The following is a 24,120-nucleotide window of genomic DNA, read 5'->3' as shown; positions in this document are numbered from 1 at the left end:
AGCAGTTGCATGTGTCGGGAGAACACCGCGCTAACGGCAGTCGTGGCCGAGTGGTTAAGGCGTCTGACTCGAAATCAGATTCCCTCTGGGAGCGTAGGTTCGAATCCTACCGGCTGCGTGCGATTTTGCGTAAAGAGGAGCAAACGTTTTCGCACACATGTGACATGCGTGGGCGAATGCGGGTGCAACCAGTGACGCCATTCTCAACAAGACGAAAATTTCCGTTTTAAGAATACTGAGTTTTCGCGACGACCGCTGCTTACTGTGCCTATCGGTTCACCTCGCACTGACGCTGGGACTGCAGAAAGCCGTCGCTGAGATGGTGAGTACACAGATGTGCTCGAAAGTGTTGGACAGAGCTAACATTTCATTTTCTTTTTAAGAATCGCAATTTCAATCATTCGAGTGCGGCAAAAGCAGTAGTGCAGCGTTTTTTTTTTTTTTTTCTTTTCTTAAGATCTCGCAGCTGCTTGGAGGTATGTCCATCGTTTTAAGACGACAGAAAACTAGCGTCAGCGGTGCGTCAGTGGGAAGTCGGTGAAGTCGCCATTGGAGCCATAAGCCAGCAATTACGACATGCGAAACACTCGCACACCACGCAGCTGTACGATAATGCTCGTGCGTGGGCCCGCGTAGCTGAGTCGGTAGAGCGTTAGGTTTTCAACCGAAGGGTCCTGGGTTCAAGTCCCTGTCTGGGCGAAAATTAGTACACTTTCGTAACGGCTAATGGAAACCCTAGAGCAAAGAGTGAGGCCACGCCGTTTTCTGCCACCAGATTGCTTCTAAAGATGGCGGTTTGACTTGTCGGGAGTCGCTTCCGCCACCGGCAGTCGTGGCCGAGTGGTTAAGGCGTCTGACTTGAAATCAGATTCCCTCTGGGAGCGTAGGTTCGAGTCCTGCCGACTGCGAAAATTTTCTCGCTCTCAAAAGGCGGACGTTGAGCTGCATCCTAGCAGTTGCGTCACTACTAAACACGCGGGTCACCAGCAATGTGCAGTGTTATTTGATCGAGGGCGCAGCGTTACAGTCGCGCCCAGAAGCCGCAGCTCATCTCCTCGTCTCACAGCCGTCCACCAGGTGTTAGTACAAGTGTCGCCTCACTGGGCAGTGCAGATGTGTCCATTTTAGCTTACAGACGATGACATGTAGCAATTTATGAGCTAACGCAAGTCGAATGTTTTACCGTGTGTATCTGCTAGATACTGCCTCTCATATGGTGGAGAGGCTCACTCCTTCTTGTGTCTCGTTCTCTGCACACGAGTTGCCCCTGGCATCGATATAGCACGGGTTTTCTAGCGTCAGCGTGGCGTCACGTCAAGTCAGCGAATTCAATATCACACGAATCGAGTCGACATGTTTGCTTGTTACGATGACGGAAGCTGAAGAAATGTGTGTGGAACTTCACTGCATCGGCTGCTCGCCCTTCAGCGTCCCTGTGTCTTATCAGACGAAGGTGACTGTGAAATTGGCAGCGAGGCAGAAGTGAACGAACACATGCAAATGGCAACCTTCGACGTCAGCCGAAATAGCTCAGTTGGGAGAGCGTTAGACTGAAGATCTAAAGGTCCCTGGTTCGATCCCGGGTTTCGGCAGGTACTCGTTTTGGTGCGACGCCAATGGAATTACTCTGCGTTTGTGATAATGCAACTACCGCTGACAACAAAAATGACTCTCTCCTGTAGCTGTTCTGGTTGTCTATTGCATGCCATAAGAGGAACTTACTAGACAACTAACTCCCTTAGAAGCAAAAGAATTAAAAATATCCTACCGACTGCATTCCTTTTTCTGTGTCAGGTGGTGAAGAACGTCTTCAACGGAACCGTGAAATGAGCGAAAGCGTGGGAAACATTGCATTCGAAATGCTTGTGAATTTTCCAATTGCCCAGTGAGTGTCGACAAAACACGTAAATTCTCTGCTCCAACGTATGAGACGTAACAGCTGGTGCAATTTGTTGTTGCATCGTGTGTCAGCAGTCTTCGATAGTGTGTTACGGGCTTAGCGCGATAAGTTTGTAGACAGCATTTAGGCGACGTTTTATTAGTAACGGCCCCATGCAGCGATTGCACAACAGTAAAGGACATGAGTCAATGTATAGTTGTGCATCGTAGGAGATTTTGCACCCTTGTGTGAGCCCGGATAGCTCAGTCGGTAGAGCATTAGGCTTTTAACCTAAGGGTCCAGGGTTCAAGTCCCTGTTCGGGCGGAAATTTTAATACTTTGGTAACGATTCGTCTGGTAGCGGCGGAAACGCTACGGAAAATAATGCAGCTACGCCGTTTTCTGACACCACAGTGTTTTAAACGGTAGCAGTTGCATGTGTCGGGAGAACACCGCGCTAACGGCAGTCGTGGCCGAGTGGTTAAGGCGTCTGACTCGAAATCAGATTCCCTCTGGGAGCGTAGGTTCGAATCCTACCGGCTGCGTGCGATTTTGCGTAAAGAGGAGCAAACGTTTTCGCACACATGTGACATGCGTGGGCGAATGCGGGTGCAACCAGTGACGCCATTCTCAACAAGACGAAAATTTCCGTTTTAAGAATACTGAGTTTTCGCGACGACCGCTGCTTACTGTGCCTATCGGTTCACCTCGCACTGACGCTGGGACTGCAGAAAGCCGTCGCTGAGATGGTGAGTACACAGATGTGCTCGAAAGTGTTGGACAGAGCTAACATTTCATTTTCTTTTTAAGAATCGCAATTTCAATCATTCGAGTGCGGCAAAAGCAGTAGTGCAGCGTTTTTTTTTTTTTTTTTCTTTTCTTAAGATCTCGCAGCTGCTTGGAGGTATGTCCATCGTTTTAAGACGACAGAAAACTAGCGTCAGCGGTGCGTCAGTGGGAAGTCGGTGAAGTCGCCATTGGAGCCATAAGCCAGCAATTACGACATGCGAAACACTCGCACACCACGCAGCTGTACGATAATGCTCGTGCGTGGGCCCGCGTAGCTGAGTCGGTAGAGCGTTAGGTTTTCAACCGAAGGGTCCTGGGTTCAAGTCCCTGTCTGGGCGAAAATTAGTACACTTTCGTAACGGCTAATGGAAACCCTAGAGCAAAGAGTGAGGCCACGCCGTTTTCTGCCACCAGATTGCTTCTAAAGATGGCGGTTTGACTTGTCGGGAGTCGCTTCCGCCACCGGCAGTCGTGGCCGAGTGGTTAAGGCGTCTGACTTGAAATCAGATTCCCTCTGGGAGCGTAGGTTCGAGTCCTGCCGACTGCGAAAATTTTCTCGCTCTCAAAAGGCGGACGTTGAGCTGCATCCTAGCAGTTGCGTCACTACTAAACACGCGGGTCACCAGCAATGTGCAGTGTTATTTGATCGAGGGCGCAGCGTTACAGTCGCGCCCAGAAGCCGCAGCTCATCTCCTCGTCTCACAGCCGTCCACCAGGTGTTAGTACAAGTGTCGCCTCACTGGGCAGTGCAGATGTGTCCATTTTAGCTTACAGACGATGACATGTAGCAATTTATGAGCTAACGCAAGTCGAATGTTTTACCGTGTGTATCTGCTAGATACTGCCTCTCATATGGTGGAGAGGCTCACTCCTTCTTGTGTCTCGTTCTCTGCACACGAGTTGCCCCTGGCATCGATATAGCACGGGTTTTCTAGCGTCAGCGTGGCGTCACGTCAAGTCAGCGAATTCAATATCACACGAATCGAGTCGACATGTTTGCTTGTTACGATGACGGAAGCTGAAGAAATGTGTGTGGAACTTCACTGCATCGGCTGCTCGCCCTTCAGCGTCCCTGTGTCTTATCAGACGAAGGTGACTGTGAAATTGGCAGCGAGGCAGAAGTGAACGAACACATGCAAATGGCAACCTTCGACGTCAGCCGAAATAGCTCAGTTGGGAGAGCGTTAGACTGAAGATCTAAAGGTCCCTGGTTCGATCCCGGGTTTCGGCAGGTACTCGTTTTGGTGCGACGCCAATGGAATTACTCTGCGTTTGTGATAATGCAACTACCGCTGACAACAAAAATGACTCTCTCCTGTAGCTGTTCTGGTTGTCTATTGCATGCCATAAGAGGAACTTACTAGACAACTAACTCCCTTAGAAGCAAAAGAATTAAAAATATCCTACCGACTGCATTCCTTTTTCTGTGTCAGGTGGTGAAGAACGTCTTCAACGGAACCGTGAAATGAGCGAAAGCGTGGGAAACATTGCATTCGAAATGCTTGTGAATTTTCCAATTGCCCAGTGAGTGTCGACAAAACACGTAAATTCTCTGCTCCAACGTATGAGACGTAACAGCTGGTGCAATTTGTTGTTGCATCGTGTGTCAGCAGTCTTCGATAGTGTGTTACGGGCTTAGCGCGATAAGTTTGTAGACAGCATTTAGGCGACGTTTTATTAGTAACGGCCCCATGCAGCGATTGCACAACAGTAAAGGACATGAGTCAATGTATAGTTGTGCATCGTAGGAGATTTTGCACCCTTGTGTGAGCCCGGATAGCTCAGTCGGTAGAGCATTAGGCTTTTAACCTAAGGGTCCAGGGTTCAAGTCCCTGTTCGGGCGGAAATTTTAATACTTTGGTAACGATTCGTCTGGTAGCGGCGGAAACGCTACGGAAAATAATGCAGCTACGCCGTTTTCTGACACCACAGTGTTTTAAACGGTAGCAGTTGCATGTGTCGGGAGAACACCGCGCTAACGGCAGTCGTGGCCGAGTGGTTAAGGCGTCTGACTCGAAATCAGATTCCCTCTGGGAGCGTAGGTTCGAATCCTACCGGCTGCGTGCGATTTTGCGTAAAGAGGAGCAAACGTTTTCGCACACATGTGACATGCGTGGGCGAATGCGGGTGCAACCAGTGACGCCATTCTCAACAAGACGAAAATTTCCGTTTTAAGAATACTGAGTTTTCGCGACGACCGCTGCTTACTGTGCCTATCGGTTCACCTCGCACTGACGCTGGGACTGCAGAAAGCCGTCGCTGAGATGGTGAGTACACAGATGTGCTCGAAAGTGTTGGACAGAGCTAACATTTCATTTTCTTTTTAAGAATCGCAATTTCAATCATTCGAGTGCGGCAAAAGCAGTAGTGCAGCGTTTTTTTTTTTTTTTCTTTTCTTAAGATCTCGCAGCTGCTTGGAGGTATGTCCATCGTTTTAAGACGACAGAAAACTAGCGTCAGCGGTGCGTCAGTGGGAAGTCGGTGAAGTCGCCATTGGAGCCATAAGCCAGCAATTACGACATGCGAAACACTCGCACACCACGCAGCTGTACGATAATGCTCGTGCGTGGGCCCGCGTAGCTGAGTCGGTAGAGCGTTAGGTTTTCAACCGAAGGGTCCTGGGTTCAAGTCCCTGTCTGGGCGAAAATTAGTACACTTTCGTAACGGCTAATGGAAACCCTAGAGCAAAGAGTGAGGCCACGCCGTTTTCTGCCACCAGATTGCTTCTAAAGATGGCGGTTTGACTTGTCGGGAGTCGCTTCCGCCACCGGCAGTCGTGGCCGAGTGGTTAAGGCGTCTGACTTGAAATCAGATTCCCTCTGGGAGCGTAGGTTCGAGTCCTGCCGACTGCGAAAATTTTCTCGCTCTCAAAAGGCGGACGTTGAGCTGCATCCTAGCAGTTGCGTCACTACTAAACACGCGGGTCACCAGCAATGTGCAGTGTTATTTGATCGAGGGCGCAGCGTTACAGTCGCGCCCAGAAGCCGCAGCTCATCTCCTCGTCTCACAGCCGTCCACCAGGTGTTAGTACAAGTGTCGCCTCACTGGGCAGTGCAGATGTGTCCATTTTAGCTTACAGACGATGACATGTAGCAATTTATGAGCTAACGCAAGTCGAATGTTTTACCGTGTGTATCTGCTAGATACTGCCTCTCATATGGTGGAGAGGCTCACTCCTTCTTGTGTCTCGTTCTCTGCACACGAGTTGCCCCTGGCATCGATATAGCACGGGTTTTCTAGCGTCAGCGTGGCGTCACGTCAAGTCAGCGAATTCAATATCACACGAATCGAGTCGACATGTTTGCTTGTTACGATGACGGAAGCTGAAGAAATGTGTGTGGAACTTCACTGCATCGGCTGCTCGCCCTTCAGCGTCCCTGTGTCTTATCAGACGAAGGTGACTGTGAAATTGGCAGCGAGGCAGAAGTGAACGAACACATGCAAATGGCAACCTTCGACGTCAGCCGAAATAGCTCAGTTGGGAGAGCGTTAGACTGAAGATCTAAAGGTCCCTGGTTCGATCCCGGGTTTCGGCAGGTACTCGTTTTGGTGCGACGCCAATGGAATTACTCTGCGTTTGTGATAATGCAACTACCGCTGACAACAAAAATGACTCTCTCCTGTAGCTGTTCTGGTTGTCTATTGCATGCCATAAGAGGAACTTACTAGACAACTAACTCCCTTAGAAGCAAAAGAATTAAAAATATCCTACCGACTGCATTCCTTTTTCTGTGTCAGGTGGTGAAGAACGTCTTCAACGGAACCGTGAAATGAGCGAAAGCGTGGGAAACATTGCATTCGAAATGCTTGTGAATTTTCCAATTGCCCAGTGAGTGTCGACAAAACACGTAAATTCTCTGCTCCAACGTATGAGACGTAACAGCTGGTGCAATTTGTTGTTGCATCGTGTGTCAGCAGTCTTCGATAGTGTGTTACGGGCTTAGCGCGATAAGTTTGTAGACAGCATTTAGGCGACGTTTTATTAGTAACGGCCCCATGCAGCGATTGCACAACAGTAAAGGACATGAGTCAATGTATAGTTGTGCATCGTAGGAGATTTTGCACCCTTGTGTGAGCCCGGATAGCTCAGTCGGTAGAGCATTAGGCTTTTAACCTAAGGGTCCAGGGTTCAAGTCCCTGTTCGGGCGGAAATTTTAATACTTTGGTAACGATTCGTCTGGTAGCGGCGGAAACGCTACGGAAAATAATGCAGCTACGCCGTTTTCTGACACCACAGTGTTTTAAACGGTAGCAGTTGCATGTGTCGGGAGAACACCGCGCTAACGGCAGTCGTGGCCGAGTGGTTAAGGCGTCTGACTCGAAATCAGATTCCCTCTGGGAGCGTAGGTTCGAATCCTACCGGCTGCGTGCGATTTTGCGTAAAAAGGAGCAAACGTTTTCGCACACATGTGACATGCGTGGGCGAATGCGGGTGCAACCAGTGACGCCATTCTCAACAAGACGAAAATTTCCGTTTTAAGAATACTGAGTTTTCGCGACGACCGCTGCTTACTGTGCCTATCGGTTCACCTCGCACTGACGCTGGGACTGCAGAAAGCCGTCGCTGAGATGGTGAGTACACAGATGTGCTCGAAAGTGTTGGACAGAGCTAACATTTCATTTTCTTTTTAAGAATCGCAATTTCAATCATTCGAGTGCGGCAAAAGCAGTAGTGCAGCGTTTTTTTTTTTTTTTCTTTTCTTAAGATCTCGCAGCTGCTTGGAGGTATGTCCATCGTTTTAAGACGACAGAAAACTAGCGTCAGCGGTGCGTCAGTGGGAAGTCGGTGAAGTCGCCATTGGAGCCATAAGCCAGCAATTACGACATGCGAAACACTCGCACACCACGCAGCTGTACGATAATGCTCGTGCGTGGGCCCGCGTAGCTGAGTCGGTAGAGCGTTAGGTTTTCAACCGAAGGGTCCTGGGTTCAAGTCCCTGTCTGGGCGAAAATTAGTACACTTTCGTAACGGCTAATGGAAACCCTAGAGCAAAGAGTGAGGCCACGCCGTTTTCTGCCACCAGATTGCTTCTAAAGATGGCGGTTTGACTTGTCGGGAGTCGCTTCCGCCACCGGCAGTCGTGGCCGAGTGGTTAAGGCGTCTGACTTGAAATCAGATTCCCTCTGGGAGCGTAGGTTCGAGTCCTGCCGACTGCGAAAATTTTCTCGCTCTCAAAAGGCGGACGTTGAGCTGCATCCTAGCAGTTGCGTCACTACTAAACACGCGGGTCACCAGCAATGTGCAGTGTTATTTGATCGAGGGCGCAGCGTTACAGTCGCGCCCAGAAGCCGCAGCTCATCTCCTCGTCTCACAGCCGTCCACCAGGTGTTAGTACAAGTGTCGCCTCACTGGGCAGTGCAGATGTGTCCATTTTAGCTTACAGACGATGACATGTAGCAATTTATGAGCTAACGCAAGTCGAATGTTTTACCGTGTGTATCTGCTAGATACTGCCTCTCATATGGTGGAGAGGCTCACTCCTTCTTGTGTCTCGTTCTCTGCACACGAGTTGCCCCTGGCATCGATATAGCACGGGTTTTCTAGCGTCAGCGTGGCGTCACGTCAAGTCAGCGAATTCAATATCACACGAATCGAGTCGACATGTTTGCTTGTTACGATGACGGAAGCTGAAGAAATGTGTGTGGAACTTCACTGCATCGGCTGCTCGCCCTTCAGCGTCCCTGTGTCTTATCAGACGAAGGTGACTGTGAAATTGGCAGCGAGGCAGAAGTGAACGAACACATGCAAATGGCAACCTTCGACGTCAGCCGAAATAGCTCAGTTGGGAGAGCGTTAGACTGAAGATCTAAAGGTCCCTGGTTCGATCCCGGGTTTCGGCAGGTACTCGTTTTGGTGCGACGCCAATGGAATTACTCTGCGTTTGTGATAATGCAACTACCGCTGACAACAAAAATGACTCTCTCCTGTAGCTGTTCTGGTTGTCTATTGCATGCCATAAGAGGAACTTACTAGACAACTAACTCCCTTAGAAGCAAAAGAATTAAAAATATCCTACCGACTGCATTCCTTTTTCTGTGTCAGGTGGTGAAGAACGTCTTCAACGGAACCGTGAAATGAGCGAAAGCGTGGGAAACATTGCATTCGAAATGCTTGTGAATTTTCCAATTGCCCAGTGAGTGTCGACAAAACACGTAAATTCTCTGCTCCAACGTATGAGACGTAACAGCTGGTGCAATTTGTTGTTGCATCGTGTGTCAGCAGTCTTCGATAGTGTGTTACGGGCTTAGCGCGATAAGTTTGTAGACAGCATTTAGGCGACGTTTTATTAGTAACGGCCCCATGCAGCGATTGCACAACAGTAAAGGACATGAGTCAATGTATAGTTGTGCATCGTAGGAGATTTTGCACCCTTGTGTGAGCCCGGATAGCTCAGTCGGTAGAGCATTAGGCTTTTAACCTAAGGGTCCAGGGTTCAAGTCCCTGTTCGGGCGGAAATTTTAATACTTTGGTAACGATTCGTCTGGTAGCGGCGGAAACGCTACGGAAAATAATGCAGCTACGCCGTTTTCTGACACCACAGTGTTTTAAACGGTAGCAGTTGCATGTGTCGGGAGAACACCGCGCTAACGGCAGTCGTGGCCGAGTGGTTAAGGCGTCTGACTCGAAATCAGATTCCCTCTGGGAGCGTAGGTTCGAATCCTACCGGCTGCGTGCGATTTTGCGTAAAGAGGAGCAAACGTTTTCGCACACATGTGACATGCGTGGGCGAATGCGGGTGCAACCAGTGACGCCATTCTCAACAAGACGAAAATTTCCGTTTTAAGAATACTGAGTTTTCGCGACGACCGCTGCTTACTGTGCCTATCGGTTCACCTCGCACTGACGCTGGGACTGCAGAAAGCCGTCGCTGAGATGGTGAGTACACAGATGTGCTCGAAAGTGTTGGACAGAGCTAACATTTCATTTTCTTTTTAAGAATCGCAATTTCAATCATTCGAGTGCGGCAAAAGCAGTAGTGCAGCGTTTTTTTTTTTTTTCTTTTCTTAAGATCTCGCAGCTGCTTGGAGGTATGTCCATCGTTTTAAGACGACAGAAAACTAGCGTCAGCGGTGCGTCAGTGGGAAGTCGGTGAAGTCGCCATTGGAGCCATAAGCCAGCAATTACGACATGCGAAACACTCGCACACCACGCAGCTGTACGATAATGCTCGTGCGTGGGCCCGCGTAGCTGAGTCGGTAGAGCGTTAGGTTTTCAACCGAAGGGTCCTGGGTTCAAGTCCCTGTCTGGGCGAAAATTAGTACACTTTCGTAACGGCTAATGGAAACCCTAGAGCAAAGAGTGAGGCCACGCCGTTTTCTGCCACCAGATTGCTTCTAAAGATGGCGGTTTGACTTGTCGGGAGTCGCTTCCGCCACCGGCAGTCGTGGCCGAGTGGTTAAGGCGTCTGACTTGAAATCAGATTCCCTCTGGGAGCGTAGGTTCGAGTCCTGCCGACTGCGAAAATTTTCTCGCTCTCAAAAGGCGGACGTTGAGCTGCATCCTAGCAGTTGCGTCACTACTAAACACGCGGGTCACCAGCAATGTGCAGTGTTATTTGATCGAGGGCGCAGCGTTACAGTCGCGCCCAGAAGCCGCAGCTCATCTCCTCGTCTCACAGCCGTCCACCAGGTGTTAGTACAAGTGTCGCCTCACTGGGCAGTGCAGATGTGTCCATTTTAGCTTACAGACGATGACATGTAGCAATTTATGAGCTAACGCAAGTCGAATGTTTTACCGTGTGTATCTGCTAGATACTGCCTCTCATATGGTGGAGAGGCTCACTCCTTCTTGTGTCTCGTTCTCTGCACACGAGTTGCCCCTGGCATCGATATAGCACGGGTTTTCTAGCGTCAGCGTGGCGTCACGTCAAGTCAGCGAATTCAATATCACACGAATCGAGTCGACATGTTTGCTTGTTACGATGACGGAAGCTGAAGAAATGTGTGTGGAACTTCACTGCATCGGCTGCTCGCCCTTCAGCGTCCCTGTGTCTTATCAGACGAAGGTGACTGTGAAATTGGCAGCGAGGCAGAAGTGAACGAACACATGCAAATGGCAACCTTCGACGTCAGCCGAAATAGCTCAGTTGGGAGAGCGTTAGACTGAAGATCTAAAGGTCCCTGGTTCGATCCCGGGTTTCGGCAGGTACTCGTTTTGGTGCGACGCCAATGGAATTACTCTGCGTTTGTGATAATGCAACTACCGCTGACAACAAAAATGACTCTCTCCTGTAGCTGTTCTGGTTGTCTATTGCATGCCATAAGAGGAACTTACTAGACAACTAACTCCCTTAGAAGCAAAAGAATTAAAAATATCCTACCGACTGCATTCCTTTTTCTGTGTCAGGTGGTGAAGAACGTCTTCAACGGAACCGTGAAATGAGCGAAAGCGTGGGAAACATTGCATTCGAAATGCTTGTGAATTTTCCAATTGCCCAGTGAGTGTCGACAAAACACGTAAATTCTCTGCTCCAACGTATGAGACGTAACAGCTGGTGCAATTTGTTGTTGCATCGTGTGTCAGCAGTCTTCGATAGTGTGTTACGGGCTTAGCGCGATAAGTTTGTAGACAGCATTTAGGCGACGTTTTATTAGTAACGGCCCCATGCAGCGATTGCACAACAGTAAAGGACATGAGTCAATGTATAGTTGTGCATCGTAGGAGATTTTGCACCCTTGTGTGAGCCCGGATAGCTCAGTCGGTAGAGCATTAGGCTTTTAACCTAAGGGTCCAGGGTTCAAGTCCCTGTTCGGGCGGAAATTTTAATACTTTGGTAACGATTCGTCTGGTAGCGGCGGAAACGCTACGGAAAATAATGCAGCTACGCCGTTTTCTGACACCACAGTGTTTTAAACGGTAGCAGTTGCATGTGTCGGGAGAACACCGCGCTAACGGCAGTCGTGGCCGAGTGGTTAAGGCGTCTGACTCGAAATCAGATTCCCTCTGGGAGCGTAGGTTCGAATCCTACCGGCTGCGTGCGATTTTGCGTAAAGAGGAGCAAACGTTTTCGCACACATGTGACATGCGTGGGCGAATGCGGGTGCAACCAGTGACGCCATTCTCAACAAGACGAAAATTTCCGTTTTAAGAATACTGAGTTTTCGCGACGACCGCTGCTTACTGTGCCTATCGGTTCACCTCGCACTGACGCTGGGACTGCAGAAAGCCGTCGCTGAGATGGTGAGTACACAGATGTGCTCGAAAGTGTTGGACAGAGCTAACATTTCATTTTCTTTTTAAGAATCGCAATTTCAATCATTCGAGTGCGGCAAAAGCAGTAGTGCAGCGTTTTTTTTTTTTTTTCTTTTCTTAAGATCTCGCAGCTGCTTGGAGGTATGTCCATCGTTTTAAGACGACAGAAAACTAGCGTCAGCGGTGCGTCAGTGGGAAGTCGGTGAAGTCGCCATTGGAGCCATAAGCCAGCAATTACGACATGCGAAACACTCGCACACCACGCAGCTGTACGATAATGCTCGTGCGTGGGCCCGCGTAGCTGAGTCGGTAGAGCGTTAGGTTTTCAACCGAAGGGTCCTGGGTTCAAGTCCCTGTCTGGGCGAAAATTAGTACACTTTCGTAACGGCTAATGGAAACCCTAGAGCAAAGAGTGAGGCCACGCCGTTTTCTGCCACCAGATTGCTTCTAAAGATGGCGGTTTGACTTGTCGGGAGTCGCTTCCGCCACCGGCAGTCGTGGCCGAGTGGTTAAGGCGTCTGACTTGAAATCAGATTCCCTCTGGGAGCGTAGGTTCGAGTCCTGCCGACTGCGAAAATTTTCTCGCTCTCAAAAGGCGGACGTTGAGCTGCATCCTAGCAGTTGCGTCACTACTAAACACGCGGGTCACCAGCAATGTGCAGTGTTATTTGATCGAGGGCGCAGCGTTACAGTCGCGCCCAGAAGCCGCAGCTCATCTCCTCGTCTCACAGCCGTCCACCAGGTGTTAGTACAAGTGTCGCCTCACTGGGCAGTGCAGATGTGTCCATTTTAGCTTACAGACGATGACATGTAGCAATTTATGAGCTAACGCAAGTCGAATGTTTTACCGTGTGTATCTGCTAGATACTGCCTCTCATATGGTGGAGAGGCTCACTCCTTCTTGTGTCTCGTTCTCTGCACACGAGTTGCCCCTGGCATCGATATAGCACGGGTTTTCTAGCGTCAGCGTGGCGTCACGTCAAGTCAGCGAATTCAATATCACACGAATCGAGTCGACATGTTTGCTTGTTACGATGACGGAAGCTGAAGAAATGTGTGTGGAACTTCACTGCATCGGCTGCTCGCCCTTCAGCGTCCCTGTGTCTTATCAGACGAAGGTGACTGTGAAATTGGCAGCGAGGCAGAAGTGAACGAACACATGCAAATGGCAACCTTCGACGTCAGCCGAAATAGCTCAGTTGGGAGAGCGTTAGACTGAAGATCTAAAGGTCCCTGGTTCGATCCCGGGTTTCGGCAGGTACTCGTTTTGGTGCGACGCCAATGGAATTACTCTGCGTTTGTGATAATGCAACTACCGCTGACAACAAAAATGACTCTCTCCTGTAGCTGTTCTGGTTGTCTATTGCATGCCATAAGAGGAACTTACTAGACAACTAACTCCCTTAGAAGCAAAAGAATTAAAAATATCCTACCGACTGCATTCCTTTTTCTGTGTCAGGTGGTGAAGAACGTCTTCAACGGAACCGTGAAATGAGCGAAAGCGTGGGAAACATTGCATTCGAAATGCTTGTGAATTTTCCAATTGCCCAGTGAGTGTCGACAAAACACGTAAATTCTCTGCTCCAACGTATGAGACGTAACAGCTGGTGCAATTTGTTGTTGCATCGTGTGTCAGCAGTCTTCGATAGTGTGTTACGGGCTTAGCGCGATAAGTTTGTAGACAGCATTTAGGCGACGTTTTATTAGTAACGGCCCCATGCAGCGATTGCACAACAGTAAAGGACATGAGTCAATGTATAGTTGTGCATCGTAGGAGATTTTGCACCCTTGTGTGAGCCCGGATAGCTCAGTCGGTAGAGCATTAGGCTTTTAACCTAAGGGTCCAGGGTTCAAGTCCCTGTTCGGGCGGAAATTTTAATACTTTGGTAACGATTCGTCTGGTAGCGGCGGAAACGCTACGGAAAATAATGCAGCTACGCCGTTTTCTGACACCACAGTGTTTTAAACGGTAGCAGTTGCATGTGTCGGGAGAACACCGCGCTAACGGCAGTCGTGGCCGAGTGGTTAAGGCGTCTGACTCGAAATCAGATTCCCTCTGGGAGCGTAGGTTCGAATCCTACCGGCTGCGTGCGATTTTGCGTAAAGAGGAGCAAACGTTTTCGCACACATGTGACATGCGTGGGCGAATGCGGGTGCAACCAGTGACGCCATTCTCAACAAGACGAAAATTTCCGTTTTAAGAATACTGAGTTTTCGCGACGACCGCTGCTTACTGTGCCTATCGGTTCACCTCGCACTGACGCTGGGACTGCAGAAAGCCGTCGCTGAGATGGTGAGTACACAGATGTGCTCGAAAGTGTTGGACAGAGCTAACATTTCATTTTCTTTTTAAGAATCGCAATTTCAATCATTCGAGTGCGGCAAAAGCAGTAGTGCAGCGTTTTTTTTTTTTTTTTCTTTTCTTAAGATCTCGCAGCTGCTTGGAGGTATGTCCATCGTTTTAAGACGACAGAAAACTAGCGTCAGCGGTGCGTCAGTGGGAAGTCGGTGAAGTCGCCATTGGAGCCATAAGCCAGCAATTACGACATGCGAAACACTCGCACACCACGCAGCTGTACGATAATGCTCGTGCGTGGGCCCGCGTAGCTGAGTCGGTAGAGCGTTAGGTTTTCAACCGAAGGGTCCTGGGTTCAAGTCCCTGTCTGGGCGAAAATTAGTACACTTTCGTAACGGCTAATGGAAACCCTAGAGCAAAGAGTGAGGCCACGCCGTTTTCTGCCACCAGATTGCTTCTAAAGATGGCGGTTTGACTTGTCGGGAGTCGCTTCCGCCACCGGCAGTCGTGGCCGAGTGGTTAAGGCGTCTGACTTGAAATCAGATTCCCTCTGGGAGCGTAGGTTCGAGTCCTGCCGACTGCGAAAATTTTCTCGCTCTCAAAAGGCGGACGTTGAGCTGCATCCTAGCAGTTGCGTCACTACTAAACACGCGGGTCACCAGCAATGTGCAGTGTTATTTGATCGAGGGCGCAGCGTTACAGTCGCGCCCAGAAGCCGCAGCTCATCTCCTCGTCTCACAGCCGTCCACCAGGTGTTAGTACAAGTGTCGCCTCACTGGGCAGTGCAGATGTGTCCATTTTAGCTTACAGACGATGACATGTAGCAATTTATGAGCTAACGCAAGTCGAATGTTTTACCGTGTGTATCTGCTAGATACTGCCTCTCATATGGTGGAGAGGCTCACTCCTTCTTGTGTCTCGTTCTCTGCACACGAGTTGCCCCTGGCATCGATATAGCACGGGTTTTCTAGCGTCAGCGTGGCGTCACGTCAAGTCAGCGAATTCAATATCACACGAATCGAGTCGACATGTTTGCTTGTTACGATGACGGAAGCTGAAGAAATGTGTGTGGAACTTCACTGCATCGGCTGCTCGCCCTTCAGCGTCCCTGTGTCTTATCAGACGAAGGTGACTGTGAAATTGGCAGCGAGGCAGAAGTGAACGAACACATGCAAATGGCAACCTTCGACGTCAGCCGAAATAGCTCAGTTGGGAGAGCGTTAGACTGAAGATCTAAAGGTCCCTGGTTCGATCCCGGGTTTCGGCAGGTACTCGTTTTGGTGCGACGCCAATGGAATTACTCTGCGTTTGTGATAATGCAACTACCGCTGACAACAAAAATGACTCTCTCCTGTAGCTGTTCTGGTTGTCTATTGCATGCCATAAGAGGAACTTACTAGACAACTAACTCCCTTAGAAGCAAAAGAATTAAAAATATCCTACCGACTGCATTCCTTTTTCTGTGTCAGGTGGTGAAGAACGTCTTCAACGGAACCGTGAAATGAGCGAAAGCGTGGGAAACATTGCATTCGAAATGCTTGTGAATTTTCCAATTGCCCAGTGAGTGTCGACAAAACACGTAAATTCTCTGCTCCAACGTATGAGACGTAACAGCTGGTGCAATTTGTTGTTGCATCGTGTGTCAGCAGTCTTCGATAGTGTGTTACGGGCTTAGCGCGATAAGTTTGTAGACAGCATTTAGGCGACGTTTTATTAGTAACGGCCCCATGCAGCGATTGCACAACAGTAAAGGACATGAGTCAATGTATAGTTGTGCATCGTAGGAGATTTTGCACCCTTGTGTGAGCCCGGATAGCTCAGTCGGTAGAGCATTAGGCTTTTAACCTAAGGGTCCAGGGTTCAAGTCCCTGTTCGGGCGGAAATTTTAATACTTTGGTAACGATTCGTCTGGTAGCGGCGGAAACGCTACGGAAAATAATGCAGCTACGCCGTTTTCTGACACCACAGTGTTTTAAACGGTAGCAGTTGCATGTGTCGGGAGAACACCGCGCTAACGGCAGTCGTGGCCGAGTGGTTAAGGCGTCTGACTCGAAATCAGATTCCCTCTGGGAGCGTAGGTTCGAATCCTACCGGCTGCGTGCGATTTTGCGTAAAGAGGAGCAAACGTTTTCGCACACATGTGACATGCGTGGGCGAATGCGGGTGCAACCAGTGACGCCATTCTCAACAAGACGAAAATTTCCGTTTTAAGAATACTGAGTTTTCGCGACGACCGCTGCTTACTGTGCCTATCGGTTCACCTCGCACTGACGCTGGGACTGCAGAAAGCCGTCGCTGAGATGGTGAGTACACAGATGTGCTCGAAAGTGTTGGACAGAGCTAACATTTCATTTTCTTTTTAAGAATCGCAATTTCAATCATTCGAGTGCGGCAAAAGCAGTAGTGCAGCGTTTTTTTTTTTTTTTTCTTTTCTTAAGATCTCGCAGCTGCTTGGAGGTATGTCCATCGTTTTAAGACGACAGAAAACTAGCGTCAGCGGTGCGTCAGTGGGAAGTCGGTGAAGTCGCCATTGGAGCCATAAGCCAGCAATTACGACATGCGAAACACTCGCACACCACGCAGCTGTACGATAATGCTCGTGCGTGGGCCCGCGTAGCTGAGTCGGTAGAGCGTTAGGTTTTCAACCGAAGGGTCCTGGGTTCAAGTCCCTGTCTGGGCGAAAATTAGTACACTTTCGTAACGGCTAATGGAAACCCTAGAGCAAAGAGTGAGGCCACGCCGTTTTCTGCCACCAGATTGCTTCTAAAGATGGCGGTTTGACTTGTCGGGAGTCGCTTCCGCCACCGGCAGTCGTGGCCGAGTGGTTAAGGCGTCTGACTTGAAATCAGATTCCCTCTGGGAGCGTAGGTTCGAGTCCTGCCGACTGCGAAAATTTTCTCGCTCTCAAAAGGCGGACGTTGAGCTGCATCCTAGCAGTTGCGTCACTACTAAACACGCGGGTCACCAGCAATGTGCAGTGTTATTTGATCGAGGGCGCAGCGTTACAGTCGCGCCCAGAAGCCGCAGCTCATCTCCTCGTCTCACAGCCGTCCACCAGGTGTTAGTACAAGTGTCGCCTCACTGGGCAGTGCAGATGTGTCCATTTTAGCTTACAGACGATGACATGTAGCAATTTATGAGCTAACGCAAGTCGAATGTTTTACCGTGTGTATCTGCTAGATACTGCCTCTCATATGGTGGAGAGGCTCACTCCTTCTTGTGTCTCGTTCTCTGCACACGAGTTGCCCCTGGCATCGATATAGCACGGGTTTTCTAGCGTCAGCGTGGCGTCACGTCAAGTCAGCGAATTCAATATCACACGAATCGAGTCGACATGTTTGCTTGTTACGATGACGGAAGCTGAAGAAATGTGTGTGGAACTTCACTGCATCGGCTGCTCGCCCTTCAGCGTCCCTGTGTCTTATCAGACGAAGGTGACTGTGAAATTGGCAGCGAGGCAGAAGTGAACGAACACATGCAAATGGCAACCTTCGACGTCAGCCGAAATAGCTCAGTTGGGAGAGCGTTAGACTGAAGATCTAAAGGTCCCTGGTTCGATCCCGGGTTTCGGCAGGTACTCGTTTTGGTGCGACGCCAATGGAATTACTCTGCGTTTGTGATAATGCAACTACCGCTGACAACAAAAATGACTCTCTCCTGTAGCTGTTCTGGTTGTCTATTGCATGCCATAAGAGGAACTTACTAGACAACTAACTCCCTTAGAAGCAAAAGAATTAAAAATATCCTACCGACTGCATTCCTTTTTCTGTGTCAGGTGGTGAAGAACGTCTTCAACGGAACCGTGAAATGAGCGAAAGCGTGGGAAACATTGCATTCGAAATGCTTGTGAATTTTCCAATTGCCCAGTGAGTGTCGACAAAACACGTAAATTCTCTGCTCCAACGTATGAGACGTAACAGCTGGTGCAATTTGTTGTTGCATCGTGTGTCAGCAGTCTTCGATAGTGTGTTACGGGCTTAGCGCGATAAGTTTGTAGACAGCATTTAGGCGACGTTTTATTAGTAACGGCCCCATGCAGCGATTGCACAACAGTAAAGGACATGAGTCAATGTATAGTTGTGCATCGTAGGAGATTTTGCACCCTTGTGTGAGCCCGGATAGCTCAGTCGGTAGAGCATTAGGCTTTTAACCTAAGGGTCCAGGGTTCAAGTCCCTGTTCGGGCGGAAATTTTAATACTTTGGTAACGATTCGTCTGGTAGCGGCGGAAACGCTACGGAAAATAATGCAGCTACGCCGTTTTCTGACACCACAGTGTTTTAAACGGTAGCAGTTGCATGTGTCGGGAGAACACCGCGCTAACGGCAGTCGTGGCCGAGTGGTTAAGGCGTCTGACTCGAAATCAGATTCCCTCTGGGAGCGTAGGTTCGAATCCTACCGGCTGCGTGCGATTTTGCGTAAAGAGGAGCAAACGTTTTCGCACACATGTGACATGCGTGGGCGAATGCGGGTGCAACCAGTGACGCCATTCTCAACAAGACGAAAATTTCCGTTTTAAGAATACTGAGTTTTCGCGACGACCGCTGCTTACTGTGCCTATCGGTTCACCTCGCACTGACGCTGGGACTGCAGAAAGCCGTCGCTGAGATGGTGAGTACACAGATGTGCTCGAAAGTGTTGGACAGAGCTAACATTTCATTTTCTTTTTAAGAATCGCAATTTCAATCATTCGAGTGCGGCAAAAGCAGTAGTGCAGCGTTTTTTTTTTTTTTTCTTTTCTTAAGATCTCGCAGCTGCTTGGAGGTATGTCCATCGTTTTAAGACGACAGAAAACTAGCGTCAGCGGTGCGTCAGTGGGAAGTCGGTGAAGTCGCCATTGGAGCCATAAGCCAGCAATTACGACATGCGAAACACTCGCACACCACGCAGCTGTACGATAATGCTCGTGCGTGGGCCCGCGTAGCTGAGTCGGTAGAGCGTTAGGTTTTCAACCGAAGGGTCCTGGGTTCAAGTCCCTGTCTGGGCGAAAATTAGTACACTTTCGTAACGGCTAATGGAAACCCTAGAGCAAAGAGTGAGGCCACGCCGTTTTCTGCCACCAGATTGCTTCTAAAGATGGCGGTTTGACTTGTCGGGAGTCGCTTCCGCCACCGGCAGTCGTGGCCGAGTGGTTAAGGCGTCTGACTTGAAATCAGATTCCCTCTGGGAGCGTAGGTTCGAGTCCTGCCGACTGCGAAAATTTTCTCGCTCTCAAAAGGCGGACGTTGAGCTGCATCCTAGCAGTTGCGTCACTACTAAACACGCGGGTCACCAGCAATGTGCAGTGTTATTTGATCGAGGGCGCAGCGTTACAGTCGCGCCCAGAAGCCGCAGCTCATCTCCTCGTCTCACAGCCGTCCACCAGGTGTTAGTACAAGTGTCGCCTCACTGGGCAGTGCAGATGTGTCCATTTTAGCTTACAGACGATGACATGTAGCAATTTCTGAGCTAACGCAAGTCGAATGTTTTACCGTGTGTATCTGCTAGATACTGCCTCTCATATGGTGGAGAGGCTCACTCCTTCTTGTGTCTCGTTCTCTGCACACGAGTTGCCCCTGGCATCGATATAGCACGGGTTTTCTAGCGTCAGCGTGGCGTCACGTCAAGTCAGCGAATTCAATATCACACGAATCGAGTCGACATGTTTGCTTGTTACGATGACGGAAGCTGAAGAAATGTGTGTGGAACTTCACTGCATCGGCTGCTCGCCCTTCAGCGTCCCTGTGTCTTATCAGACGAAGGTGACTGTGAAATTGGCAGCGAGGCAGAAGTGAACGAACACATGCAAATGGCAACCTTCGACGTCAGCCGAAATAGCTCAGTTGGGAGAGCGTTAGACTGAAGATCTAAAGGTCCCTGGTTCGATCCCGGGTTTCGGCAGGTACTCGTTTTGGTGCGACGCCAATGGAATTACTCTGCGTTTGTGATAATGCAACTACCGCTGACAACAAAAATGACTCTCTCCTGTAGCTGTTCTGGTTGTCTATTGCATGCCATAAGAGGAACTTACTAGACAACTAACTCCCTTAGAAGCAAAAGAATTAAAAATATCCTACCGACTGCATTCCTTTTTCTGTGTCAGGTGGTGAAGAACGTCTTCAACGGAACCGTGAAATGAGCGAAAGCGTGGGAAACATTGCATTCGAAATGCTTGTGAATTTTCCAATTGCCCAGTGAGTGTCGACAAAACACGTAAATTCTCTGCTCCAACGTATGAGACGTAACAGCTGGTGCAATTTGTTGTTGCATCGTGTGTCAGCAGTCTTCGATAGTGTGTTACGGGCTTAGCGCGATAAGTTTGTAGACAGCATTTAGGCGACGTTTTATTAGTAACGGCCCCATGCAGCGATTGCACAACAGTAAAGGACATGAGTCAATGTATAGTTGTGCATCGTAGGAGATTTTGCACCCTTGTGTGAGCCCGGATAGCTCAGTCGGTAGAGCATTAGGCTTTTAACCTAAGGGTCCAGGGTTCAAGTCCCTGTTCGGGCGGAAATTTTAATACTTTGGTAACGATTCGTCTGGTAGCGGCGGAAACGCTACGGAAAATAATGCAGCTACGCCGTTTTCTGACACCACAGTGTTTTAAACGGTAGCAGTTGCATGTGTCGGGAGAACACCGCGCTAACGGCAGTCGTGGCCGAGTGGTTAAGGCGTCTGACTCGAAATCAGATTCCCTCTGGGAGCGTAGGTTCGAATCCTACCGGCTGCGTGCGATTTTGCGTAAAGAGGAGCAAACGTTTTCGCACACATGTGACATGCGTGGGCGAATGCGGGTGCAACCAGTGACGCCATTCTCAACAAGACGAAAATTTCCGTTTTAAGAATACTGAGTTTTCGCGACGACCGCTGCTTACTGTGCCTATCGGTTCACCTCGCACTGACGCTGGGACTGCAGAAAGCCGTCGCTGAGATGGTGAGTACACAGATGTGCTCGAAAGTGTTGGACAGAGCTAACATTTCATTTTCTTTTTAAGAATCGCAATTTCAATCATTCGAGTGCGGCAAAAGCAGTAGTGCAGCGTTTTTTTTTTTTTTTTTCTTTTCTTAAGATCTCGCAGCTGCTTGGAGGTATGTCCATCGTTTTAAGACGACAGAAAACTAGCGTCAGCGGTGCGTCAGTGGGAAGTCGGTGAAGTCGCCATTGGAGCCATAAGCCAGCAATTACGACATGCGAAACACTCGCACACCACGCAGCTGTACGATAATGCTCGTGCGTGGGCCCGCGTAGCTGAGTCGGTAGAGCGTTAGGTTTTCAACCGAAGGGTCCTGGGTTCAAGTCCCTGTCTGGGCGAAAATTAGTACACTTTCGTAACGGCTAATGGAAACCCTAGAGCAAAGAGTGAGGCCACGCCGTTTTCTGCCACCAGATTGCTTCTAAAGATGGCGGTTTGACTTGTCGGGAGTCGCTTCCGCCACCGGCAGTCGTGGCCGAGTGGTTAAGGCGTCTGACTTGAAATCAGATTCCCTCTGGGAGCGTAGGTTCGAGTCCTGCCGACTGCGAAAATTTTCTCGCTCTCAAAAGGCGGACGTTGAGCTGCATCCTAGCAGTTGCGTCACTACTAAACACGCGGGTCACCAGCAATGTGCAGTGTTATTTGATCGAGGGCGCAGCGTTACAGTCGCGCCCAGAAGCCGCAGCTCATCTCCTCGTCTCACAGCCGTCCACCAGGTGTTAGTACAAGTGTCGCCTCACTGGGCAGTGCAGATGTGTCCATTTTAGCTTACAGACGATGACATGTAGCAATTTATGAGCTAACGCAAGTCGAATGTTTTACCGTGTGTATCTGCTAGATACTGCCTCTCATATGGTGGAGAGGCTCACTCCTTCTTGTGTCTCGTTCTCTGCACACGAGTTGCCCCTGGCATCGATATAGCACGGGTTTTCTAGCGTCAGCGTGGCGTCACGTCAAGTCAGCGAATTCAATATCACACGAATCGAGTCGACATGTTTGCTTGTTACGATGACGGAAGCTGAAGAAATGTGTGTGGAACTTCACTGCATCGGCTGCTCGCCCTTCAGCGTCCCTGTGTCTTATCAGACGAAGGTGACTGTGAAATTGGCAGCGAGGCAGAAGTGAACGAACACATGCAAATGGCAACCTTCGACGTCAGCCGAAATAGCTCAGTTGGGAGAGCGTTAGACTGAAGATCTAAAGGTCCCTGGTTCGATCCCGGGTTTCGGCAGGTACTCGTTTTGGTGCGACGCCAATGGAATTACTCTGCGTTTGTGATAATGCAACTACCGCTGACAACAAAAATGACTCTCTCCTGTAGCTGTTCTGGTTGTCTATTGCATGCCATAAGAGGAACTTACTAGACAACTAACTCCCTTAGAAGCAAAAGAATTAAAAATATCCTACCGACTGCATTCCTTTTTCTGTGTCAGGTGGTGAAGAACGTCTTCAACGGAACCGTGAAATGAGCGAAAGCGTGGGAAACATTGCATTCGAAATGCTTGTGAATTTTCCAATTGCCCAGTGAGTGTCGACAAAACACGTAAATTCTCTGCTCCAACGTATGAGACGTAACAGCTGGTGCAATTTGTTGTTGCATCGTGTGTCAGCAGTCTTCGATAGTGTGTTACGGGCTTAGCGCGATAAGTTTGTAGACAGCATTTAGGCGACGTTTTATTAGTAACGGCCCCATGCAGCGATTGCACAACAGTAAAGGACATGAGTCAATGTATAGTTGTGCATCGTAGGAGATTTTGCACCCTTGTGTGAGCCCGGATAGCTCAGTCGGTAGAGCATTAGGCTTTTAACCTAAGGGTCCAGGGTTCAAGTCCCTGTTCGGGCGGAAATTTTAATACTTTGGTAACGATTCGTCTGGTAGCGGCGGAAACGCTACGGAAAATAATGCAGCTACGCCGTTTTCTGACACCACAGTGTTTTAAACGGTAGCAGTTGCATGTGTCGGGAGAACACCGCGCTAACGGCAGTCGTGGCCGAGTGGTTAAGGCGTCTGACTCGAAATCAGATTCCCTCTGGGAGCGTAGGTTCGAATCCTACCGGCTGCGTGCGATTTTGCGTAAACAGGAGCAAACGTTTTCGCACACATGTGACATGCGTGGGCGAATGCGGGTGCAACCAGTGACGCCATTCTCAACAAGACGAAAATTTCCGTTTTAAGAATACTGAGTTTTCGCGACGACCGCTGCTTACTGTGCCTATCGGTTCACCTCGCACTGACGCTGGGACTGCAGAAAGCCGTCGCTGAGATGGTGAGTACACAGATGTGCTCGAAAGTGTTGGACAGAGCTAACATTTCATTTTCTTTTTAAGAATCGCAATTTCAATCATTCGAGTGCGGCAAAAGCAGTAGTGCAGCGTTTTTTTTTTTTTTTCTTTTCTTAAGATCTCGCAGCTGCTTGGAGGTATGTCCATCGTTTTAAGACGACAGAAAACTAGCGTCAGCGGTGCGTCAGTGGGAAGTCGGTGAAGTCGCCATTGGAGCCATAAGCCAGCAATTACGACATGCGAAACACTCGCACACCACGCAGCTGTACGATAATGCTCGTGCGTGGGCCCGCGTAGCTGAGTCGGTAGAGCGTTAGGTTTTCAACCGAAGGGTCCTGGGTTCAAGTCCCTGTCTGGGCGAAAATTAGTACACTTTCGTAACGGCTAATGGAAACCCTAGAGCAAAGAGTGAGGCCACGCCGTTTTCTGCCACCAGATTGCTTCTAAAGATGGCGGTTTGACTTGTCGGGAGTCGCTTCCGCCACCGGCAGTCGTGGCCGAGTGGTTAAGGCGTCTGACTTGAAATCAGATTCCCTCTGGGAGCGTAGGTTCGAGTCCTGCCGACTGCGAAAATTTTCTCGCTCTCAAAAGGCGGACGTTGAGCTGCATCCTAGCAGTTGCGTCACTACTAAACACGCGGGTCACCAGCAATGTGCAGTGTTATTTGATCGAGGGCGCAGCGTTACAGTCGCGCCCAGAAGCCGCAGCTCATCTCCTCGTCTCACA

The 24,120-nt window shown here is 49.5% G+C and overlaps 42 non-coding genes across 42 annotated transcripts; all 42 read left to right on the top strand.

The window, feature by feature from the left end:
* Window positions 1-36: 36 nt before the first annotated feature.
* On the top strand, window positions 37-118 carry Trnas-cga (transfer RNA serine (anticodon CGA)). The gene has a single exon. It is a non-coding gene; the product is annotated as a tRNA-Ser (tRNA).
* Window positions 119-826: 708 nt separating this feature from the next.
* Trnas-uga (transfer RNA serine (anticodon UGA)) lies at window positions 827-908 on the top strand. Its single transcript has one exon. It is a non-coding gene; the product is annotated as a tRNA-Ser (tRNA).
* A 611-nt stretch (window positions 909-1,519) lies between these two features.
* Trnaf-gaa (transfer RNA phenylalanine (anticodon GAA)) lies at window positions 1,520-1,592 on the top strand. The gene has a single exon. It is a non-coding gene; the product is annotated as a tRNA-Phe (tRNA).
* Window positions 1,593-2,131: 539 nt separating this feature from the next.
* Window positions 2,132-2,204, top strand: Trnak-uuu (transfer RNA lysine (anticodon UUU)). The gene has a single exon. It is a non-coding gene; the product is annotated as a tRNA-Lys (tRNA).
* A 138-nt stretch (window positions 2,205-2,342) lies between these two features.
* Trnas-cga (transfer RNA serine (anticodon CGA)) lies at window positions 2,343-2,424 on the top strand. The gene has a single exon. It is a non-coding gene; the product is annotated as a tRNA-Ser (tRNA).
* A 709-nt stretch (window positions 2,425-3,133) lies between these two features.
* Trnas-uga (transfer RNA serine (anticodon UGA)) lies at window positions 3,134-3,215 on the top strand. The gene has a single exon. It is a non-coding gene; the product is annotated as a tRNA-Ser (tRNA).
* Window positions 3,216-3,826: 611 nt separating this feature from the next.
* On the top strand, window positions 3,827-3,899 carry Trnaf-gaa (transfer RNA phenylalanine (anticodon GAA)). The gene has a single exon. It is a non-coding gene; the product is annotated as a tRNA-Phe (tRNA).
* A 539-nt stretch (window positions 3,900-4,438) lies between these two features.
* Trnak-uuu (transfer RNA lysine (anticodon UUU)) lies at window positions 4,439-4,511 on the top strand. Its single transcript has one exon. It is a non-coding gene; the product is annotated as a tRNA-Lys (tRNA).
* Window positions 4,512-4,649: 138 nt separating this feature from the next.
* On the top strand, window positions 4,650-4,731 carry Trnas-cga (transfer RNA serine (anticodon CGA)). The gene has a single exon. It is a non-coding gene; the product is annotated as a tRNA-Ser (tRNA).
* A 707-nt stretch (window positions 4,732-5,438) lies between these two features.
* On the top strand, window positions 5,439-5,520 carry Trnas-uga (transfer RNA serine (anticodon UGA)). Its single transcript has one exon. It is a non-coding gene; the product is annotated as a tRNA-Ser (tRNA).
* A 611-nt stretch (window positions 5,521-6,131) lies between these two features.
* Trnaf-gaa (transfer RNA phenylalanine (anticodon GAA)) lies at window positions 6,132-6,204 on the top strand. Its single transcript has one exon. It is a non-coding gene; the product is annotated as a tRNA-Phe (tRNA).
* A 539-nt stretch (window positions 6,205-6,743) lies between these two features.
* Trnak-uuu (transfer RNA lysine (anticodon UUU)) lies at window positions 6,744-6,816 on the top strand. The gene has a single exon. It is a non-coding gene; the product is annotated as a tRNA-Lys (tRNA).
* A 138-nt stretch (window positions 6,817-6,954) lies between these two features.
* Window positions 6,955-7,036, top strand: Trnas-cga (transfer RNA serine (anticodon CGA)). Its single transcript has one exon. It is a non-coding gene; the product is annotated as a tRNA-Ser (tRNA).
* Window positions 7,037-7,743: 707 nt separating this feature from the next.
* Window positions 7,744-7,825, top strand: Trnas-uga (transfer RNA serine (anticodon UGA)). The gene has a single exon. It is a non-coding gene; the product is annotated as a tRNA-Ser (tRNA).
* Window positions 7,826-8,436: 611 nt separating this feature from the next.
* On the top strand, window positions 8,437-8,509 carry Trnaf-gaa (transfer RNA phenylalanine (anticodon GAA)). The gene has a single exon. It is a non-coding gene; the product is annotated as a tRNA-Phe (tRNA).
* A 539-nt stretch (window positions 8,510-9,048) lies between these two features.
* Trnak-uuu (transfer RNA lysine (anticodon UUU)) lies at window positions 9,049-9,121 on the top strand. Its single transcript has one exon. It is a non-coding gene; the product is annotated as a tRNA-Lys (tRNA).
* A 138-nt stretch (window positions 9,122-9,259) lies between these two features.
* Window positions 9,260-9,341, top strand: Trnas-cga (transfer RNA serine (anticodon CGA)). The gene has a single exon. It is a non-coding gene; the product is annotated as a tRNA-Ser (tRNA).
* A 706-nt stretch (window positions 9,342-10,047) lies between these two features.
* On the top strand, window positions 10,048-10,129 carry Trnas-uga (transfer RNA serine (anticodon UGA)). Its single transcript has one exon. It is a non-coding gene; the product is annotated as a tRNA-Ser (tRNA).
* Window positions 10,130-10,740: 611 nt separating this feature from the next.
* On the top strand, window positions 10,741-10,813 carry Trnaf-gaa (transfer RNA phenylalanine (anticodon GAA)). The gene has a single exon. It is a non-coding gene; the product is annotated as a tRNA-Phe (tRNA).
* A 539-nt stretch (window positions 10,814-11,352) lies between these two features.
* Window positions 11,353-11,425, top strand: Trnak-uuu (transfer RNA lysine (anticodon UUU)). The gene has a single exon. It is a non-coding gene; the product is annotated as a tRNA-Lys (tRNA).
* A 138-nt stretch (window positions 11,426-11,563) lies between these two features.
* Window positions 11,564-11,645, top strand: Trnas-cga (transfer RNA serine (anticodon CGA)). The gene has a single exon. It is a non-coding gene; the product is annotated as a tRNA-Ser (tRNA).
* Window positions 11,646-12,352: 707 nt separating this feature from the next.
* Trnas-uga (transfer RNA serine (anticodon UGA)) lies at window positions 12,353-12,434 on the top strand. Its single transcript has one exon. It is a non-coding gene; the product is annotated as a tRNA-Ser (tRNA).
* Window positions 12,435-13,045: 611 nt separating this feature from the next.
* Trnaf-gaa (transfer RNA phenylalanine (anticodon GAA)) lies at window positions 13,046-13,118 on the top strand. The gene has a single exon. It is a non-coding gene; the product is annotated as a tRNA-Phe (tRNA).
* Window positions 13,119-13,657: 539 nt separating this feature from the next.
* Trnak-uuu (transfer RNA lysine (anticodon UUU)) lies at window positions 13,658-13,730 on the top strand. Its single transcript has one exon. It is a non-coding gene; the product is annotated as a tRNA-Lys (tRNA).
* Window positions 13,731-13,868: 138 nt separating this feature from the next.
* Trnas-cga (transfer RNA serine (anticodon CGA)) lies at window positions 13,869-13,950 on the top strand. The gene has a single exon. It is a non-coding gene; the product is annotated as a tRNA-Ser (tRNA).
* Window positions 13,951-14,658: 708 nt separating this feature from the next.
* Window positions 14,659-14,740, top strand: Trnas-uga (transfer RNA serine (anticodon UGA)). The gene has a single exon. It is a non-coding gene; the product is annotated as a tRNA-Ser (tRNA).
* A 611-nt stretch (window positions 14,741-15,351) lies between these two features.
* Trnaf-gaa (transfer RNA phenylalanine (anticodon GAA)) lies at window positions 15,352-15,424 on the top strand. The gene has a single exon. It is a non-coding gene; the product is annotated as a tRNA-Phe (tRNA).
* A 539-nt stretch (window positions 15,425-15,963) lies between these two features.
* Trnak-uuu (transfer RNA lysine (anticodon UUU)) lies at window positions 15,964-16,036 on the top strand. The gene has a single exon. It is a non-coding gene; the product is annotated as a tRNA-Lys (tRNA).
* Window positions 16,037-16,174: 138 nt separating this feature from the next.
* On the top strand, window positions 16,175-16,256 carry Trnas-cga (transfer RNA serine (anticodon CGA)). Its single transcript has one exon. It is a non-coding gene; the product is annotated as a tRNA-Ser (tRNA).
* Window positions 16,257-16,964: 708 nt separating this feature from the next.
* On the top strand, window positions 16,965-17,046 carry Trnas-uga (transfer RNA serine (anticodon UGA)). The gene has a single exon. It is a non-coding gene; the product is annotated as a tRNA-Ser (tRNA).
* Window positions 17,047-17,657: 611 nt separating this feature from the next.
* Window positions 17,658-17,730, top strand: Trnaf-gaa (transfer RNA phenylalanine (anticodon GAA)). The gene has a single exon. It is a non-coding gene; the product is annotated as a tRNA-Phe (tRNA).
* A 539-nt stretch (window positions 17,731-18,269) lies between these two features.
* Trnak-uuu (transfer RNA lysine (anticodon UUU)) lies at window positions 18,270-18,342 on the top strand. Its single transcript has one exon. It is a non-coding gene; the product is annotated as a tRNA-Lys (tRNA).
* Window positions 18,343-18,480: 138 nt separating this feature from the next.
* Window positions 18,481-18,562, top strand: Trnas-cga (transfer RNA serine (anticodon CGA)). Its single transcript has one exon. It is a non-coding gene; the product is annotated as a tRNA-Ser (tRNA).
* A 707-nt stretch (window positions 18,563-19,269) lies between these two features.
* On the top strand, window positions 19,270-19,351 carry Trnas-uga (transfer RNA serine (anticodon UGA)). Its single transcript has one exon. It is a non-coding gene; the product is annotated as a tRNA-Ser (tRNA).
* Window positions 19,352-19,962: 611 nt separating this feature from the next.
* Window positions 19,963-20,035, top strand: Trnaf-gaa (transfer RNA phenylalanine (anticodon GAA)). The gene has a single exon. It is a non-coding gene; the product is annotated as a tRNA-Phe (tRNA).
* Window positions 20,036-20,574: 539 nt separating this feature from the next.
* Window positions 20,575-20,647, top strand: Trnak-uuu (transfer RNA lysine (anticodon UUU)). The gene has a single exon. It is a non-coding gene; the product is annotated as a tRNA-Lys (tRNA).
* A 138-nt stretch (window positions 20,648-20,785) lies between these two features.
* Window positions 20,786-20,867, top strand: Trnas-cga (transfer RNA serine (anticodon CGA)). The gene has a single exon. It is a non-coding gene; the product is annotated as a tRNA-Ser (tRNA).
* A 709-nt stretch (window positions 20,868-21,576) lies between these two features.
* On the top strand, window positions 21,577-21,658 carry Trnas-uga (transfer RNA serine (anticodon UGA)). The gene has a single exon. It is a non-coding gene; the product is annotated as a tRNA-Ser (tRNA).
* Window positions 21,659-22,269: 611 nt separating this feature from the next.
* On the top strand, window positions 22,270-22,342 carry Trnaf-gaa (transfer RNA phenylalanine (anticodon GAA)). The gene has a single exon. It is a non-coding gene; the product is annotated as a tRNA-Phe (tRNA).
* Window positions 22,343-22,881: 539 nt separating this feature from the next.
* Window positions 22,882-22,954, top strand: Trnak-uuu (transfer RNA lysine (anticodon UUU)). The gene has a single exon. It is a non-coding gene; the product is annotated as a tRNA-Lys (tRNA).
* Window positions 22,955-23,092: 138 nt separating this feature from the next.
* Window positions 23,093-23,174, top strand: Trnas-cga (transfer RNA serine (anticodon CGA)). The gene has a single exon. It is a non-coding gene; the product is annotated as a tRNA-Ser (tRNA).
* Window positions 23,175-23,881: 707 nt separating this feature from the next.
* Trnas-uga (transfer RNA serine (anticodon UGA)) lies at window positions 23,882-23,963 on the top strand. Its single transcript has one exon. It is a non-coding gene; the product is annotated as a tRNA-Ser (tRNA).
* Window positions 23,964-24,120: the final 157 nt, after the last annotated feature.

This window comes from Schistocerca cancellata, unplaced genomic scaffold (assembly GCF_023864275.1).
Source record: "Schistocerca cancellata isolate TAMUIC-IGC-003103 unplaced genomic scaffold, iqSchCanc2.1 HiC_scaffold_502, whole genome shotgun sequence".
NCBI classification, from domain to species: Eukaryota; Metazoa; Arthropoda; class Insecta; order Orthoptera; family Acrididae; genus Schistocerca; species Schistocerca cancellata.
Note: the sequence above shows the minus strand (reverse complement) of the source record. Positions and strands in the feature narration are given on the sequence as shown.